This window comes from Rhinoderma darwinii, unplaced genomic scaffold (assembly GCF_050947455.1).
Source record: "Rhinoderma darwinii isolate aRhiDar2 unplaced genomic scaffold, aRhiDar2.hap1 Scaffold_471, whole genome shotgun sequence".
Classification (NCBI taxonomy): Eukaryota; Metazoa; Chordata; class Amphibia; order Anura; family Rhinodermatidae; genus Rhinoderma; species Rhinoderma darwinii.
Window position 1 is genome coordinate 185,317 of NW_027464017.1, and position 16,373 is coordinate 201,689.

Consider the following 16,373-nt stretch of genomic DNA (forward strand, 5'->3'; position numbering starts at 1 on the left):
CTGCAAAATGGAAAATAGGCATCCACCAACTTTACAGACAACTTCTCTTTGCTCCTACAACCTCCATCCTTGCACAGTTTGTTATTCTTCCAGGTAACATAGTAACAAATCCAAATTGCTGCTCTCTTTGTAGGCAAGCAAGGGTTTGTTGCAACTGCAATTCTTACTTCTTCTTGAAATGTAGGGACGACAGTACATTCCATCACATCCACCTAGTGTACACAGGTAGGTCCATTGTGGCGGGTAGGCGGCTGGCTGCTTTAATGGCTGTTTGCTGTTCCCCTACTCCACTCCACTCCACTATTTGACTGTGGTGCTGCATCAATCAGTGGCTGGCTCAGGTGCAGCTCTTTAACTTACCTAGGAGGGAGGGAGGGAGGGCGGAGAGAAGACAAGGAAGGTGAATGAGCTGTTCCAATGTGAAATGCCGGAAACACAGAAACACAGAAGACACACACACACACACACACAACAAGAGGTGGCAATGTATTCATTAATTGCATTTAATAAATGAGCTCATTATCACACATGACTGTACAAATGCATTGTCCAACAGGTGTTGAAATAATGGGATTAAAAGGGGAGATCCCTTCAGAAAGACAGAAACAATGGCAAAGAGAAAAAACACTTTTGGAATCTGATTTTAGTCAACACATAAGGCAACACATAAGGGAAGGGTGCACCGGTCCTGGAAATACTGCAATACCAGGTCAATGCGTGGAGTGGACAGAGCAAGCTCTATTTCCATCTCCCTGTTCTAAAAATCCATTTAATATATGGTCCCCAGATAGGGGACGTATCAGATATTAAACTGATAAGAACAGATACTACACTTGATCTTAGCCAAAAGGCCGAGAAGCGATAACCCGAGCGGCCCTTGCCTTGCCCGAGCCTGTCCCATACTGCTGTTCACCCCTTGCAGCGATTCAGCCTACTCCTAGGCAATTCCATGGGGCCCTGCAGGCTCACACACATTTACAGCTACTAAGCGGGAGGTGAATAAAGGCCGGAGAGGAAGCCAGACAGGATTTGCTTCTTTTGCTTGCACCACAATGCAGTGCTGAAAGAGGAGGAATCTACATAAAAACGCCTTCCTGGCAACGCCCAAATGCCCTCCTGCCATGCAGATAAACACTGGCAGCGGCAGCAAGTGCATGCCCACAGCCACCCCTTGTTCCTTCACACCTTGTATCAGCTTTAATCCAGTCCTGTGCTGCCTGCTGAGCAGCACTGAACAACACTGCCTGGGCCCAGGCTTTTATCTCTGAGGCAGGCCCCATTATGATGTCAGAAAGCTGGCTCTGGAATCCTGAGGGCTCCACTATGACACGTGCAAAGTTCCGTCTGAACTTTATATAAGACTGTGAGGCTCAGTCAGTCACTCAGTGTTGCCTGAGAGGGCAACACTGCAACAGCCGGCCGCCAGGCTGTCTTTTTTTTGCACATTTATTTGCCTCCAGGAGGCCACAAGAGGGAGACAAGGGACTGCAAAATGGAAAATAGGCATCCACCAACTTTACAGACAACTTCTCTTTGCTCCTACAACCTCCATCCTTGCACAGTTTGTTATTCTTCCAGGTAACATAGTAACAAATCCAAATTGCTGCTCTCTTTGTAGGCAAGCAAGGGTTTGTTGCAACTGCAATTCTTACTTCTTCTTGAAATGTAGGGACGACAGTACATTCCATCACATCCACCTAGTGTACACAGGTAGGTCCATTGTGGCGGGTAGGCGGCTGGCTGCTTTAATGGCTGTTTGCTGTTCCCCTACTCCACTCCACTCCACTATTTGACTGTGGTGCTGCATCAATCAGTGGCTGGCTCAGGTGCAGCTCTTTAACTTACCTAGGAGGGAGGGAGGGAGGGAGGGCGGAGAGAAGACAAGGAAGGTGAATGAGCTGTTCCAATGTGAAATGCCGGAAACACAGAAACACAGAAGACACACACACACACACACACAACAAGAGGTGGCAATGTATTCATTAATTGCATTTAATAAATGAGCTCATTATCACACATGACTGTACAAATGCATTGTCCAACAGGTGTTGAAATAATGGGATTAAAAGGGGAGATCCCTTCAGAAAGACAGAAACAATGGCAAAGAGAAAAAACACTTTTGGAATCTGATTTTAGTCAACACATAAGGGAAGGGTGCACCGGTCCTGGAAATACTGCAATACCAGGTCAATGCGTGGAGTGGACAGAGCAAGCTCTATTTCCATCTCCCTGTTCTAAAAATCCATTTAATATATGGTCCCCAGATAGGGGACGTATCAGATATTAAACTGATAAGAACAGATAAGGTTTCAACAAAGTTTTTTATTGGCAAAAATAATATATTTTACAGACTTTTTTTTTTAAAAATTGAAACCACAAGATAAAATCAATGGCATAATACATAAATATTCATACATTTAAATGAATACAAAAGAATAATAATAAGACCAGTAATACAGATGTTATAATAAAAGTACAGAACAATAGCAGGATAAAATTTGTACAGGGCATAAAAGACATAAAAGAATAAAACCATTTTTATTTACAATGTTATGGTATTCCACATTTGCAAACACCACATGGATGTTGCTTCTTTTACCCCTAGCTGCTTTTTGTCCCTAAGATAATAAATATACATTTCACTTAGGGCATATTTCACACAATTTTTAACGTCAATAAAATCATGTTTAAAAAGCAGAATGTTCCTAACCTTCCAGATGGCATTCTTAAAACAGTTTAAAATGATCCAACAGACCATTTGCTGTTTAAAACTTGGGCAGTTAAAAAGACCATAAAACACGTATTCAAATTTAAGATCTTTAAGACCGCAGGCCCATTTCAGCAATGGGCCTACCTTCCTCCAAACCTCCTGTGCATATGGGCAGTTCCAAAACAGGTGCATTACCGTCTCGTCGTCACCACACCTGTCTCTCGGGCACTTGGCTCTCGCCACCAGTCCTCGCCTATGCTGGAATTCACGGGTAGGGAGGCACTGGTGAACGATTGCCCAGGCAAGGTCCCTGTGCACATTTGCCATAAATTTTCCGAAAACGTTCCGCCACACCACCTTGGACCTTGCCTGTGAGAAATTTGAAACTGCCAGTGTATCTTCCTGCCGCCTACAGGAGAGTGACACTTTTTTCTGGTCCCCCAATATGTCAGGCTCCAATTCTTGGAGACCTAGGAGCCTGACAGTTTTTTCGAGCACCGCATATTGTTTTGGGGGACACAGAAGCACAGGAGAATTCAAAGGGACACGAAACCATCGTTTAAAAATCATGCCCGTAGCGTACTTTAAAAAGTAGCTAAAAATACCATCAGAATTATACATTTTAAAACAGAAGCAAAAGTATTTAATGTAAAAGAAGTTAAAAAGGTTAGGAACATCTCTCCCGCCATTGTCCTTACATCTGTACATAAAATCACGTTTTAGTTTTTCCATTTTGGAACCCCATAAAAACATAAAACAGATCCTGGTCACTTTTTTAATATATAAAATTGTTGGAGGGAAAACCATAGCTACATAAAGCATTATGGGTAATAAAACAGATTTAATTATTAAAACTTTTCCCTCCATGGTGAGATTTCTCAAATTCCACATTAAAACCTTTTTTTCCATTTTGGCAATTACTGAATCCCAATTGGGTCTCCCATCGTTTTCTTGATTAAAAACAATTCCTAAAATTTTTATCTGATCCTGCTGCATGTTAACTCCTGGTGTCACAGAGGAATCCCATACACCAGTATAAAAACAGTCACATTTATCAACGTTTAATTTAAAACCAGAGGCTTCACAAAAAAAGCCGGTGTTCCTCAATGCCCTTCTCATGGAAGCGGCGTCTGGGCATAGGATGGTGGCGTCATCCATATAGCCTAGGATTTTTACCTGGTTCCCCCTTCCTCCAGGTATGGGCACGCCTCTGATGACTTTATCATCTCTTATTAGGGTGAACAGAGGTTCTATGGCACAAATAAAAAGGAGCGGAGACAACGGGCACCCCTGTTTCACCCCTGATAAAAGAGGAACACCTTTAGTTAAAAATCCGTTGATAGAAATTTGGCTAAAACAGGATCGATATAAAAGCTTAATACGTGTTAAAATAATTTCAGGAACAGCCATCTTTTTAAGAACCATAAAAAGATATTCATGGGAGACCCGGTCAAAAGCCTTCTCGAAATCTAAGGATAAAATAGCAAGGCTTTGACCCCTTTCTTTAAAATACCAAATGATGTCACGTAAAATATTCAGGGACTCAGTAATTGACCTCCCAGGTACCCCACATACCTGGTTTGGATGGATTAATTTATGAATAAAAGGTTTAAAACGGATTGTTATTAGTTTAGCTAAAATTTTACAATCAACGTTTAAAAGAGTAATAGGGCGCCAGTTTTTTAACTGGTCCCTCTCACCTTTTTTAAAAATTAAGGACACAATCCCCCTCCTCCAGGAAGGGGGCAGCTCTTCAGTAATAAAAACTTCCTTATACAATAAAAACATGTCATTCTTTAAAATTTCCCAAAAAGCATGATAAAATTCGATGGGCAGACCATCTTCCCCAGGAGCTTTCCCATTAGAAAAACTTTTAAAAGCAAATAAAAGTTCCTCCAAGGTAATATTACGGGATAAAACTTCCTGGTCTAAAATATCTAGCTTGGCATCAAGGGAATTAAGAACATGTTCTAAAAAGGAAGGATCAATATTTTTCTTGTTAAAAAGAGATTGGTAGAAATTAAAAGCAGAATTTAAAATGCCGACCATAGTGGTTTCTCCTTCAAGGTTTAAAATGACATCTCGTTTATCCATTACCTTTTTGAAGAAGAACCGGGAACACTTCTCGCCATCCTCGAGGTGCTTTACATGTGAATTAAAAATTATTTGTTTCCCTTTCTCTTCTATGGCATATTTTATTTCAGCTTTAAGATTTAAGATATCATCATCAACATCCATACCAATCTCCTTCAATTTAAAAAGTACATGTAAACGTTTATTAAGAACATAAAACCATTGTTTTTTCTCTTTTGCTTTCTTCTTACCTGCTCGAATAAAAAAAGCTCTGATTTTGGGTTTAATGCCCTCCCACCAGTGTAGCATAGGCTGACTGGGCGCTCTATGGGACTGCCAACACTGGTAGGTCCGCACAAACTCCTCTTTAATGATGGGGTCCTCCAGGAGTGTGGTGTTTAGTCTCCAGGGACCCCTACAAGCTTTTTGCTCTCCCTCTAGCTCCAGGTGCACTGAAAGGAGCTTGTGATCAGATAAAATATTTGTTAAAAGCAAACATTTTTTGGGAATAAAACTATTAGAAGTGAAAATAAAATCAATTCTGGAGCTCACTCTTCCATTGGACCAGGTGGGGCCTGGGTCCGCAGGCAAGAGTTCCCTCCAGCAATCTTTCAATTTAAAATCACCAATAAAATTCTTGAGCAGGTAAGAAGTACGGTCAATTTTTCGATTAAAATCCCCACCCTGGCGGTGTTCTCCATCTCGCACACAGTTAAAATCACCACCCACCAGCAGGGGGGTAGACCCAACACAAAACAATGGTAAAATCTCTAATAGTTCTGCCCTCTCCTGTTTGGTAGGAGGGGCATAAACGTTTAAAACACGAATTAAAGTTCCATTAAAAAGCAAATGTATTAAAATAGCTCTGCCGGGCATGATTTCAGTCACTGTTTGGATGGAGATAAAACGACCTCGGCAGAGCAATCCAACCCCCGCAGAGCGACAGTCATTTCCACCAGACCAGACTGAGGGGCCTAGTTTCCAGTCCATCTTTAAATCTTGATATTCCAAGTCATTAGGGATTCCACATTCTTGAAGCAGGCAAAGGTCAAAGTCCACAGTCTCTAAAAATGAAAATAAAGCAGTCCTGCGGACAGGGCTCTTTAGGGACCTCACATTTAGTGAGGCGACTTTGATAGGAACCAACATAGTCTTAGTTGAGGTCAGGGTCCGAACCAGAAGAGTCGTACTCGGAGATCAGCTGCGAGTCTGGACCCCCTTTTTGAGGGGTCAATAAATCTTGGATGTTGGTAGGGTCAGAGCCAGATACGTGGGCGGCTCCAACCCCCACACTGCTCTCATCCGAACTCCGATAGGCAGCTTTCCTCCGAACTCCGGACTCCTCTTCCTCTCGCTGTCTCTTTGCAGAATGGCTCCTATCCATCTCCTCGAAGTCGCTCTCACCCATCTCTGGCCCCTGGCTGAAGATATCGCTGATGTCCTTCCTGGGCAGCTGCACAGGGGCCTGTGAGGTCCCATCGCTCTTGGCAACCTTTGCCTGCTTACGGGGAGCCTTCATCGCAAGCCCCTCCACAACCGCAGTGGAGGAACTTTGCTCCGACCCCCCCGTTGACCGGAAATGGTCAAAACGAGGCTCCAATCCAGCATATTTTAGGGTTTTCTTAATGGAGCCCTCGTCTGACACAGAGTGTCTCCGCTCCATGCCCACACTCTTGGGACAGGCGTCAGGTCCTACTGCAGAACCTACGGAGCCACGACGCCTGTCGCTAACCACTGCCTCAACAGGGTCCACTGCAGGCGGAGCAGAGGACCTGTTTGCAGAGGTGCCGGTCAACTTATGTCCAGCAGAGTCAGAATTCCTCCTGCTCTGCCTGGACCCGGTGGAATCCCTATGGCCGTCCCTCGAGGCTGACATCGGTGGGCCCCCCGATGGAGCTGTGAAGGACTTTGGCCTGGACCCCTCAGTCGTCAATGCTCGTTTTGGGGCATTACCAGCGGCGTCTGCACATGTTGCAAACTGCCGCTCTGGCCCTGGTCTGGGTGGCCCAGATTTCGCTCTGCGGGGGCAATCTTTAAAAGCATGCCCAGTCATGCCGCACAGATTGCACAACACCTCGGAACTGCATTTTGCCGCTACGTGTCCAACCTGGCCACACCTGTTACACTGCACCACATGGGGCCGGTCACAATGTTCTCTGGTGTGGCCATATCTCAAGCAGTTCCGGCAGGCTATTGGCATCTGGGGGTAAAATAGGAATCCTCGATTCTTCCCAATGGCAAAGTTCTGGGGTGGGTGATGTAAGCCTCCAATGCCATTGGGATCCTGGCGGAACTTCACCCAATATTTTCTTTTGCCATTCCAGAAGCTCTGGGTGTTCAAGATTTTATGTGAGAAGCGGACCTCCCTGCAGTAACGACTGAGGAAGGTTTCAATGTCACACTCTGAGACAAATGGACTGAACATGCACATCACGAGCGGGACTTCTTCCTCCCCGTAGAGGAATAAAAAGTTCAGTCCATTTAGCCGCTCCTCACTCTGGTCCGCATCAGACAATCTTTTGTGCATGTTGTCGCAACATGCCGCGGCCGTAAAGGATACGGTGTACCGACCGCGGCTTTCCTGGTCGTTGAGACACAGGATGTCCGCCCGCTTGAGCCCCAGGAAGTCCAGCAGAATCACCTCCACAATGAAGCGAAGGTTCTTCCGCTGGCGATGGCCTTCTTCCACCTCGATGCGGACGGACTGGCGCAACCGGGTGTCCCCGGATGCAAATCCAAATGTATATGGCATTTTCAGTGCCTGGGGGCTAAGCCTGTCCCTTATAGCAGCAAGGGCTCAGATTCCACAATTAAGTGGAACCCTCCCCCAAGGCCAAGGATTAGGGTACCCCAGACACCTACGAAGCCCGATAAACGCCCTCGGAACGCTCTTAGAAAAACGCCTCAAGGCCGGTTGACCTCTTGGGTAAGGCGCGATCGCAACTCGTTGTCCGGGGGCTAAGCCCACTCCCCAAATAGCAGCAAGGGGGTGAAGTCTCTCTGTGAAAAGAGACGATCCCCCAAGGCCAAGGAGCAGGGTACCCCGGACACCTCCCAACAAAACCAGATGCAGAAATACTACACCTGATCTTGCCAAAAGGCCGAGAAGCGATAACCCGAGCGGCCCTTGCCTTGCCCGAGCCTGTCCCATACTGCTGTTCACCCCTTGCAGCGATTCAGCCTACTCCTAGGCAATTCCATGGGGCCCTGCAGGCTCACACACATTTACAGCTACTAAGCGGGAGGTGAATAAAGGCCGGAGAGGAAGCCAGACAGGATTTGCTTCTTTTGCTTGCACCACAATGCAGTGCTGAAAGAGGAGGAATCTACATAAAAACGCCTTCCTGGCAACGCCCAAATGCCCTCCTGCCATGCAGATAAACACTGGCAGCGGCAGCAAGTGCATGCCCACAGCCACCCCTTGTTCCTTCACACCTTGTATCAGCTTTAATCCAGTCCTGTGCTGCCTGCTGAGCAGCACTGAACAACACTGCCTGGGCCCAGGCTTTTATCTCTGAGGCAGGCCCCATTATGATGTCAGAAAGCTGGCTCTGGAATCCTGAGGGCTCCACTATGACACGTGCAAAGTTCCGTCTGAACTTTATATAAGACTGTGAGGCTCAGTCAGTCACTCAGTGTTGCCTGAGAGGGCAACACTGCAACAGCCGGCCGCCAGGCTGTCTTTTTTTTGCACATTTATTTGCCTCCAGGAGGCCACAAGAGGGAGACAAGGGACTGCAAAATGGAAAATAGGCATCCACCAACTTTACAGACAACTTCTCTTTGCTCCTACAACCTCCATCCTTGCACAGTTTGTTATTCTTCCAGGTAACATAGTAACAAATCCAAATTGCTGCTCTCTTTGTAGGCAAGCAAGGGTTTGTTGCAACTGCAATTCTTACTTCTTCTTGAAATGTAGGGACGACAGTACATTCCATCACATCCACCTAGTGTACACAGGTAGGTCCATTGTGGCGGGTAGGCGGCTGGCTGCTTTAATGGCTGTTTGCTGTTCCCCTACTCCACTCCACTCCACTATTTGACTGTGGTGCTGCATCAATCAGTGGCTGGCTCAGGTGCAGCTCTTTAACTTACCTAGGAGGGAGGGAGGGAGGGCGGAGAGAAGACAAGGAAGGTGAATGAGCTGTTCCAATGTGAAATGCCGGAAACACAGAAACACAGAAGACACACACACACACACACACACACACACAACAAGAGGTGGCAATGTATTCATTAATTGCATTTAATAAATGAGCTCATTATCACACATGACTGTACAAATGCATTGTCCAACAGGTGTTGAAATAATGGGATTAAAAGGGGAGATCCCTTCAGAAAGACAGAAACAATGGCAAAGAGAAAAAACACTTTTGGAATCTGATTTTAGTCAACACATAAGGGAAGGGTGCACCGGTCCTGGAAATACTGCAATACCAGGTCAATGCGTGGAGTGGACAGAGCAAGCTCTATTTCCATCTCCCTGTTCTAAAAATCCATTTAATATATGGTCCCCAGATAGGGGACGTATCAGATATTAAACTGATAAGAACAGATTTTTTTTTTTTTTTTTTATTGAAAGCCCGAGCCGTGCTTTCTATCACCCAAGTGCATAAAAAGTGCAGAGGTGCCACACAAAAAGTGCACAAGGATGCGGTCTATCGCAGCCCTTCTCTTAAAAGAGAGAGGCCCCGCATAACCATTCCCTGACCCTCCAAACCATAGGCCTAGAGGATCAAGGATCGATGGTCCCCCCTCGCCGAAGCTTAGGGAGACCCAAACACACTCCTAGGCTTCTACCTGGGCTGCCACCCCAGTGTCCACCTAGGAGCCTGCATCCTAGTTGCACCTCCCCTCCGAAGAAGGGAGGCCGGGTTGCAGGGGAAAAAGGAACCAGAAGGCCACACATTTTCCCCCTAGACCTCAGGAGGGTCCCAAAAGGGCACCGCATCCCAAAATCCTTGTGACAAACGTGACAAACACACAGTGAAAAACAAAATTAAATAAGTGGATGTGCGCTGTGATACAGCCTGGACATCCGCCAGGTATATAAAAATTCCTCATCTCCCAGCCAGAAGGCCGGGAGAATAAAGGTGTGTGCTTAAAAGTGTGAAAGAAGAGTGCGTGCAAGTGTGCCTTCACTCAGTGGGATCCCACCCCCAGTGAGTTAGGGCACCCCAGGGTCACCAGCCCTGGGGCACATAGCAACTCGGGCTTTCAAACTACCCGACCTCCTGACCTCGATCCGGCGGTCGCCTGGTCACCTACAAATGGTACCTTTAAACCAAATGCGTACACCAGAGCGATGACCGTTGTGGTTCCCTGCCCTCACCTCGGCGTTCTGTCATCCCCCTACGATGGCCCACGTACCACCGGCAGGGATGATTACTAACCTCAGCTTGAGCAGGTACTACACTTGATCTTAGCCAAAAGGCCGAGAAGCGATAACCCGAGCGGCCCTTGCCTTGCCCGAGCCTGTCCCATACTGCTGTTCACCCCTTGCAGCGATTCAGCCTACTCCTAGGCAATTCCATGGGGCCCTGCAGGCTCACACACATTTACAGCTACTAAGCGGGAGGTGAATAAAGGCCGGAGAGGAAGCCAGACAGGATTTGCTTCTTTTGCTTGCACCACAATGCAGTGCTGAAAGAGGAGGAATCTACATAAAAACGCCTTCCTGGCAACGCCCAAATGCCCTCCTGCCATGCAGATAAACACTGGCAGCGGCAGCAAGTGCATGCCCACAGCCACCCCTTGTTCCTTCACACCTTGTATCAGCTTTAATCCAGTCCTGTGCTGCCTGCTGAGCAGCACTGAACAACACTGCCTGGGCCCAGGCTTTTATCTCTGAGGCAGGCCCCATTATGATGTCAGAAAGCTGGCTCTGGAATCCTGAGGGCTCCACTATGACACGTGCAAAGTTCCGTCTGAACTTTATATAAGACTGTGAGGCTCAGTCAGTCACTCAGTGTTGCCTGAGAGGGCAACACTGCAACAGCCGGCCGCCAGGCTGTCTTTTTTTTGCACATTTATTTGCCTCCAGGAGGCCACAAGAGGGAGACAAGGGACTGCAAAATGGAAAATAGGCATCCACCAACTTTACAGACAACTTCTCTTTGCTCCTACAACCTCCATCCTTGCACAGTTTGTTATTCTTCCAGGTAACATAGTAACAAATCCAAATTGCTGCTCTCTTTGTAGGCAAGCAAGGGTTTGTTGCAACTGCAATTCTTACTTCTTCTTGAAATGTAGGGACGACAGTACATTCCATCACATCCACCTAGTGTACACAGGTAGGTCCATTGTGGCGGGTAGGCGGCTGGCTGCTTTAATGGCTGTTTGCTGTTCCCCTACTCCACTCCACTCCACTATTTGACTGTGGTGCTGCATCAATCAGTGGCTGGCTCAGGTGCAGCTCTTTAACTTACCTAGGAGGGAGGGAGGGAGGGCGGAGAGAAGACAAGGAAGGTGAATGAGCTGTTCCAATGTGAAATGCCGGAAACACAGAAACACAGAAGACACACACACACACACACACACACACACAACAAGAGGTGGCAATGTATTCATTAATTGCATTTAATAAATGAGCTCATTATCACACATGACTGTACAAATGCATTGTCCAACAGGTGTTGAAATAATGGGATTAAAAGGGGAGATCCCTTCAGAAAGACAGAAACAATGGCAAAGAGAAAAAACACTTTTGGAATCTGATTTTAGTCAACACATAAGGGAAGGGTGCACCGGTCCTGGAAATACTGCAATACCAGGTCAATGCGTGGAGTGGACAGAGCAAGCTCTATTTCCATCTCCCTGTTCTAAAAATCCATTTAATATATGGTCCCCAGATAGGGGACGTATCAGATATTAAACTGATAAGAACAGATACTACACTTGATCTTAGCCAAAAGGCCGAGAAGCGATAACCCGAGCGGCCCTTGCCTTGCCCGAGCCTGTCCCATACTGCTGTTCACCCCTTGCAGCGATTCAGCCTACTCCTAGGCAATTCCATGGGGCCCTGCAGGCTCACACACATTTACAGCTACTAAGCGGGAGGTGAATAAAGGCCGGAGAGGAAGCCAGACAGGATTTGCTTCTTTTGCTTGCACCACAATGCAGTGCTGAAAGAGGAGGAATCTACATAAAAACGCCTTCCTGGCAACGCCCAAATGCCCTCCTGCCATGCAGATAAACACTGGCAGCGGCAGCAAGTGCATGCCCACAGCCACCCCTTGTTCCTTCACACCTTGTATCAGCTTTAATCCAGTCCTGTGCTGCCTGCTGAGCAGCACTGAACAACACTGCCTGGGCCCAGGCTTTTATCTCTGAGGCAGGCCCCATTATGATGTCAGAAAGCTGGCTCTGGAATCCTGAGGGCTCCACTATGACACGTGCAAAGTTCCGTCTGAACTTTATATAAGACTGTGAGGCTCAGTCAGTCACTCAGTGTTGCCTGAGAGGGCAACACTGCAACAGCCGGCCGCCAGGCTGTCTTTTTTTTGCACATTTATTTGCCTCCAGGAGGCCACAAGAGGGAGACAAGGGACTGCAAAATGGAAAATAGGCATCCACCAACTTTACAGACAACTTCTCTTTGCTCCTACAACCTCCATCCTTGCACAGTTTGTTATTCTTCCAGGTAACATAGTAACAAATCCAAATTGCTGCTCTCTTTGTAGGCAAGCAAGGGTTTGTTGCAACTGCAATTCTTACTTCTTCTTGAAATGTAGGGACGACAGTACATTCCATCACATCCACCTAGTGTACACAGGTAGGTCCATTGTGGCGGGTAGGCGGCTGGCTGCTTTAATGGCTGTTTGCTGTTCCCCTACTCCACTCCACTCCACTATTTGACTGTGGTGCTGCATCAATCAGTGGCTGGCTCAGGTGCAGCTCTTTAACTTACCTAGGAGGGAGGGAGGGAGGGCGGAGAGAAGACAAGGAAGGTGAATGAGCTGTTCCAATGTGAAATGCCGGAAACACAGAAACACAGAAGACACACACACACACACACACACACACACAACAAGAGGTGGCAATGTATTCATTAATTGCATTTAATAAATGAGCTCATTATCACACATGACTGTACAAATGCATTGTCCAACAGGTGTTGAAATAATGGGATTAAAAGGGGAGATCCCTTCAGAAAGACAGAAACAATGGCAAAGAGAAAAAACACTTTTGGAATCTGATTTTAGTCAACACATAAGGGAAGGGTGCACCGGTCCTGGAAATACTGCAATACCAGGTCAATGCGTGGAGTGGACAGAGCAAGCTCTATTTCCATCTCCCTGTTCTAAAAATCCATTTAATATATGGTCCCCAGATAGGGGACGTATCAGATATTAAACTGATAAGAACAGATACTACACTTGATCTTAGCCAAAAGGCCGAGAAGCGATAACCCGAGCGGCCCTTGCCTTGCCCGAGCCTGTCCCATACTGCTGTTCACCCCTTGCAGCGATTCAGCCTACTCCTAGGCAATTCCATGGGGCCCTGCAGGCTCACACACATTTACAGCTACTAAGCGGGAGGTGAATAAAGGCCGGAGAGGAAGCCAGACAGGATTTGCTTCTTTTGCTTGCACCACAATGCAGTGCTGAAAGAGGAGGAATCTACATAAAAACGCCTTCCTGGCAACGCCCAAATGCCCTCCTGCCATGCAGATAAACACTGGCAGCGGCAGCAAGTGCATGCCCACAGCCACCCCTTGTTCCTTCACACCTTGTATCAGCTTTAATCCAGTCCTGTGCTGCCTGCTGAGCAGCACTGAACAACACTGCCTGGGCCCAGGCTTTTATCTCTGAGGCAGGCCCCATTATGATGTCAGAAAGCTGGCTCTGGAATCCTGAGGGCTCCACTATGACACGTGCAAAGTTCCGTCTGAACTTTATATAAGACTGTGAGGCTCAGTCAGTCACTCAGTGTTGCCTGAGAGGGCAACACTGCAACAGCCGGCCGCCAGGCTGTCTTTTTTTTGCACATTTATTTGCCTCCAGGAGGCCACAAGAGGGAGACAAGGGACTGCAAAATGGAAAATAGGCATCCACCAACTTTACAGACAACTTCTCTTTGCTCCTACAACCTCCATCCTTGCACAGTTTGTTATTCTTCCAGGTAACATAGTAACAAATCCAAATTGCTGCTCTCTTTGTAGGCAAGCAAGGGTTTGTTGCAACTGCAATTCTTACTTCTTCTTGAAATGTAGGGACGACAGTACATTCCATCACATCCACCTAGTGTACACAGGTAGGTCCATTGTGGCGGGTAGGCGGCTGGCTGCTTTAATGGCTGTTTGCTGTTCCCCTACTCCACTCCACTCCACTATTTGACTGTGGTGCTGCATCAATCAGTGGCTGGCTCAGGTGCAGCTCTTTAACTTACCTAGGAGGGAGGGAGGGAGGGCGGAGAGAAGACAAGGAAGGTGAATGAGCTGTTCCAATGTGAAATGCCGGAAACACAGAAACACAGAAGACACACACACACACACACACACACACACAACAAGAGGTGGCAATGTATTCATTAATTGCATTTAATAAATGAGCTCATTATCACACATGACTGTACAAATGCATTGTCCAACAGGTGTTGAAATAATGGGATTAAAAGGGGAGATCCCTTCAGAAAGACAGAAACAATGGCAAAGAGAAAAAACACTTTTGGAATCTGATTTTAGTCAACACATAAGGGAAGGGTGCACCGGTCCTGGAAATACTGCAATACCAGGTCAATGCGTGGAGTGGACAGAGCAAGCTCTATTTCCATCTCCCTGTTCTAAAAATCCATTTAATATATGGTCCCCAGATAGGGGACGTATCAGATATTAAACTGATAAGAACAGATACTACACTTGATCTTAGCCAAAAGGCCGAGAAGCGATAACCCGAGCGGCCCTTGCCTTGCCCGAGCCTGTCCCATACTGCTGTTCACCCCTTGCAGCGATTCAGCCTACTCCTAGGCAATTCCATGGGGCCCTGCAGGCTCACACACATTTACAGCTACTAAGCGGGAGGTGAATAAAGGCCGGAGAGGAAGCCAGACAGGATTTGCTTCTTTTGCTTGCACCACAATGCAGTGCTGAAAGAGGAGGAATCTACATAAAAACGCCTTCCTGGCAACGCCCAAATGCCCTCCTGCCATGCAGATAAACACTGGCAGCGGCAGCAAGTGCATGCCCACAGCCACCCCTTGTTCCTTCACACCTTGTATCAGCTTTAATCCAGTCCTGTGCTGCCTGCTGAGCAGCACTGAACAACACTGCCTGGGCCCAGGCTTTTATCTCTGAGGCAGGCCCCATTATGATGTCAGAAAGCTGGCTCTGGAATCCTGAGGGCTCCACTATGACACGTGCAAAGTTCCGTCTGAACTTTATATAAGACTGTGAGGCTCAGTCAGTCACTCAGTGTTGCCTGAGAGGGCAACACTGCAACAGCCGGCCGCCAGGCTGTCTTTTTTTTGCACATTTATTTGCCTCCAGGAGGCCACAAGAGGGAGACAAGGGACTGCAAAATGGAAAATAGGCATCCACCAACTTTACAGACAACTTCTCTTTGCTCCTACAACCTCCATCCTTGCACAGTTTGTTATTCTTCCAGGTAACATAGTAACAAATCCAAATTGCTGCTCTCTTTGTAGGCAAGCAAGGGTTTGTTGCAACTGCAATTCTTACTTCTTCTTGAAATGTAGGGACGACAGTACATTCCATCACATCCACCTAGTGTACACAGGTAGGTCCATTGTGGCGGGTAGGCGGCTGGCTGCTTTAATGGCTGTTTGCTGTTCCCCTACTCCACTCCACTCCACTATTTGACTGTGGTGCTGCATCAATCAGTGGCTGGCTCAGGTGCAGCTCTTTAACTTACCTAGGAGGGAGGGAGGGAGGGCGGAGAGAAGACAAGGAAGGTGAATGAGCTGTTCCAATGTGAAATGCCGGAAACACAGAAACACAGAAGACACACACACACACACACACACACACACAACAAGAGGTGGCAATGTATTCATTAATTGCATTTAATAAATGAGCTCATTATCACACATGACTGTACAAATGCATTGTCCAACAGGTGTTGAAATAATGGGATTAAAAGGGGAGATCCCTTCAGAAAGACAGAAACAATGGCAAAGAGAAAAAACACTTTTGGAATCTGATTTTAGTCAACACATAAGGGAAGGGTGCACCGGTCCTGGAAATACTGCAATACCAGGTCAATGCGTGGAGTGGACAGAGCAAGCTCTATTTCCATCTCCCTGTTCTAAAAATCCATTTAATATATGGTCCCCAGATAGGGGACGTATCAGATATTAAACTGATAAGAACAGATACTACACTTGATCTTAGCCAAAAGGCCGAGAAGCGATAACCCGAGCGGCCCTTGCCTTGCCCGAGCCTGTCCCATACTGCTGTTCACCCCTTGCAGCGATTCAGCCTACTCCTAGGCAATTCCATGGGGCCCTGCAGGCTCACACACATTTACAGCTACTAAGCGGGAGGTGAATAAAGGCCGGAGAGGAAGCCAGACAGGATTTGCTTCTTTTGCTTGCACCACAATGCAGTGCTGAAAGAGGAGGAATCTACATA

General features: G+C 46.9%; 7 non-coding genes and 1 pseudogene across 7 annotated transcripts; all 8 read right to left on the minus strand.

Annotated features, from left to right (window-relative positions):
• Positions 1 to 672: 672 nt before the first annotated feature.
• On the minus strand, positions 673 to 863 carry LOC142719172 (U2 spliceosomal RNA). The gene has a single exon (XR_012872628.1). It is a non-coding gene; the product is annotated as a U2 spliceosomal RNA (small nuclear RNA).
• A 1,286-nt stretch (positions 864 to 2,149) lies between these two features.
• LOC142719185 (U2 spliceosomal RNA) lies at positions 2,150 to 2,341 on the minus strand. The gene has a single exon (XR_012872640.1). It is a non-coding gene; the product is annotated as a U2 spliceosomal RNA (small nuclear RNA).
• Positions 2,342 to 9,186: 6,845 nt separating this feature from the next.
• LOC142719196 (U2 spliceosomal RNA) lies at positions 9,187 to 9,371 on the minus strand. The gene has a single exon (XR_012872648.1). It is a non-coding gene; the product is annotated as a U2 spliceosomal RNA (small nuclear RNA).
• Positions 9,372 to 10,159: 788 nt separating this feature from the next.
• LOC142719213 (U2 spliceosomal RNA) lies at positions 10,160 to 10,229 on the minus strand (annotated as a pseudogene).
• Positions 10,230 to 11,519: 1,290 nt separating this feature from the next.
• On the minus strand, positions 11,520 to 11,710 carry LOC142719173 (U2 spliceosomal RNA). Its single transcript, XR_012872629.1, has one exon. It is a non-coding gene; the product is annotated as a U2 spliceosomal RNA (small nuclear RNA).
• A 1,290-nt stretch (positions 11,711 to 13,000) lies between these two features.
• LOC142719174 (U2 spliceosomal RNA) lies at positions 13,001 to 13,191 on the minus strand. Its single transcript, XR_012872630.1, has one exon. It is a non-coding gene; the product is annotated as a U2 spliceosomal RNA (small nuclear RNA).
• A 1,290-nt stretch (positions 13,192 to 14,481) lies between these two features.
• Positions 14,482 to 14,672, minus strand: LOC142719175 (U2 spliceosomal RNA). Its single transcript, XR_012872631.1, has one exon. It is a non-coding gene; the product is annotated as a U2 spliceosomal RNA (small nuclear RNA).
• A 1,290-nt stretch (positions 14,673 to 15,962) lies between these two features.
• Positions 15,963 to 16,153, minus strand: LOC142719177 (U2 spliceosomal RNA). The gene has a single exon (XR_012872632.1). It is a non-coding gene; the product is annotated as a U2 spliceosomal RNA (small nuclear RNA).
• Between the last annotated feature and the right edge of the window lie 220 nt (positions 16,154 to 16,373).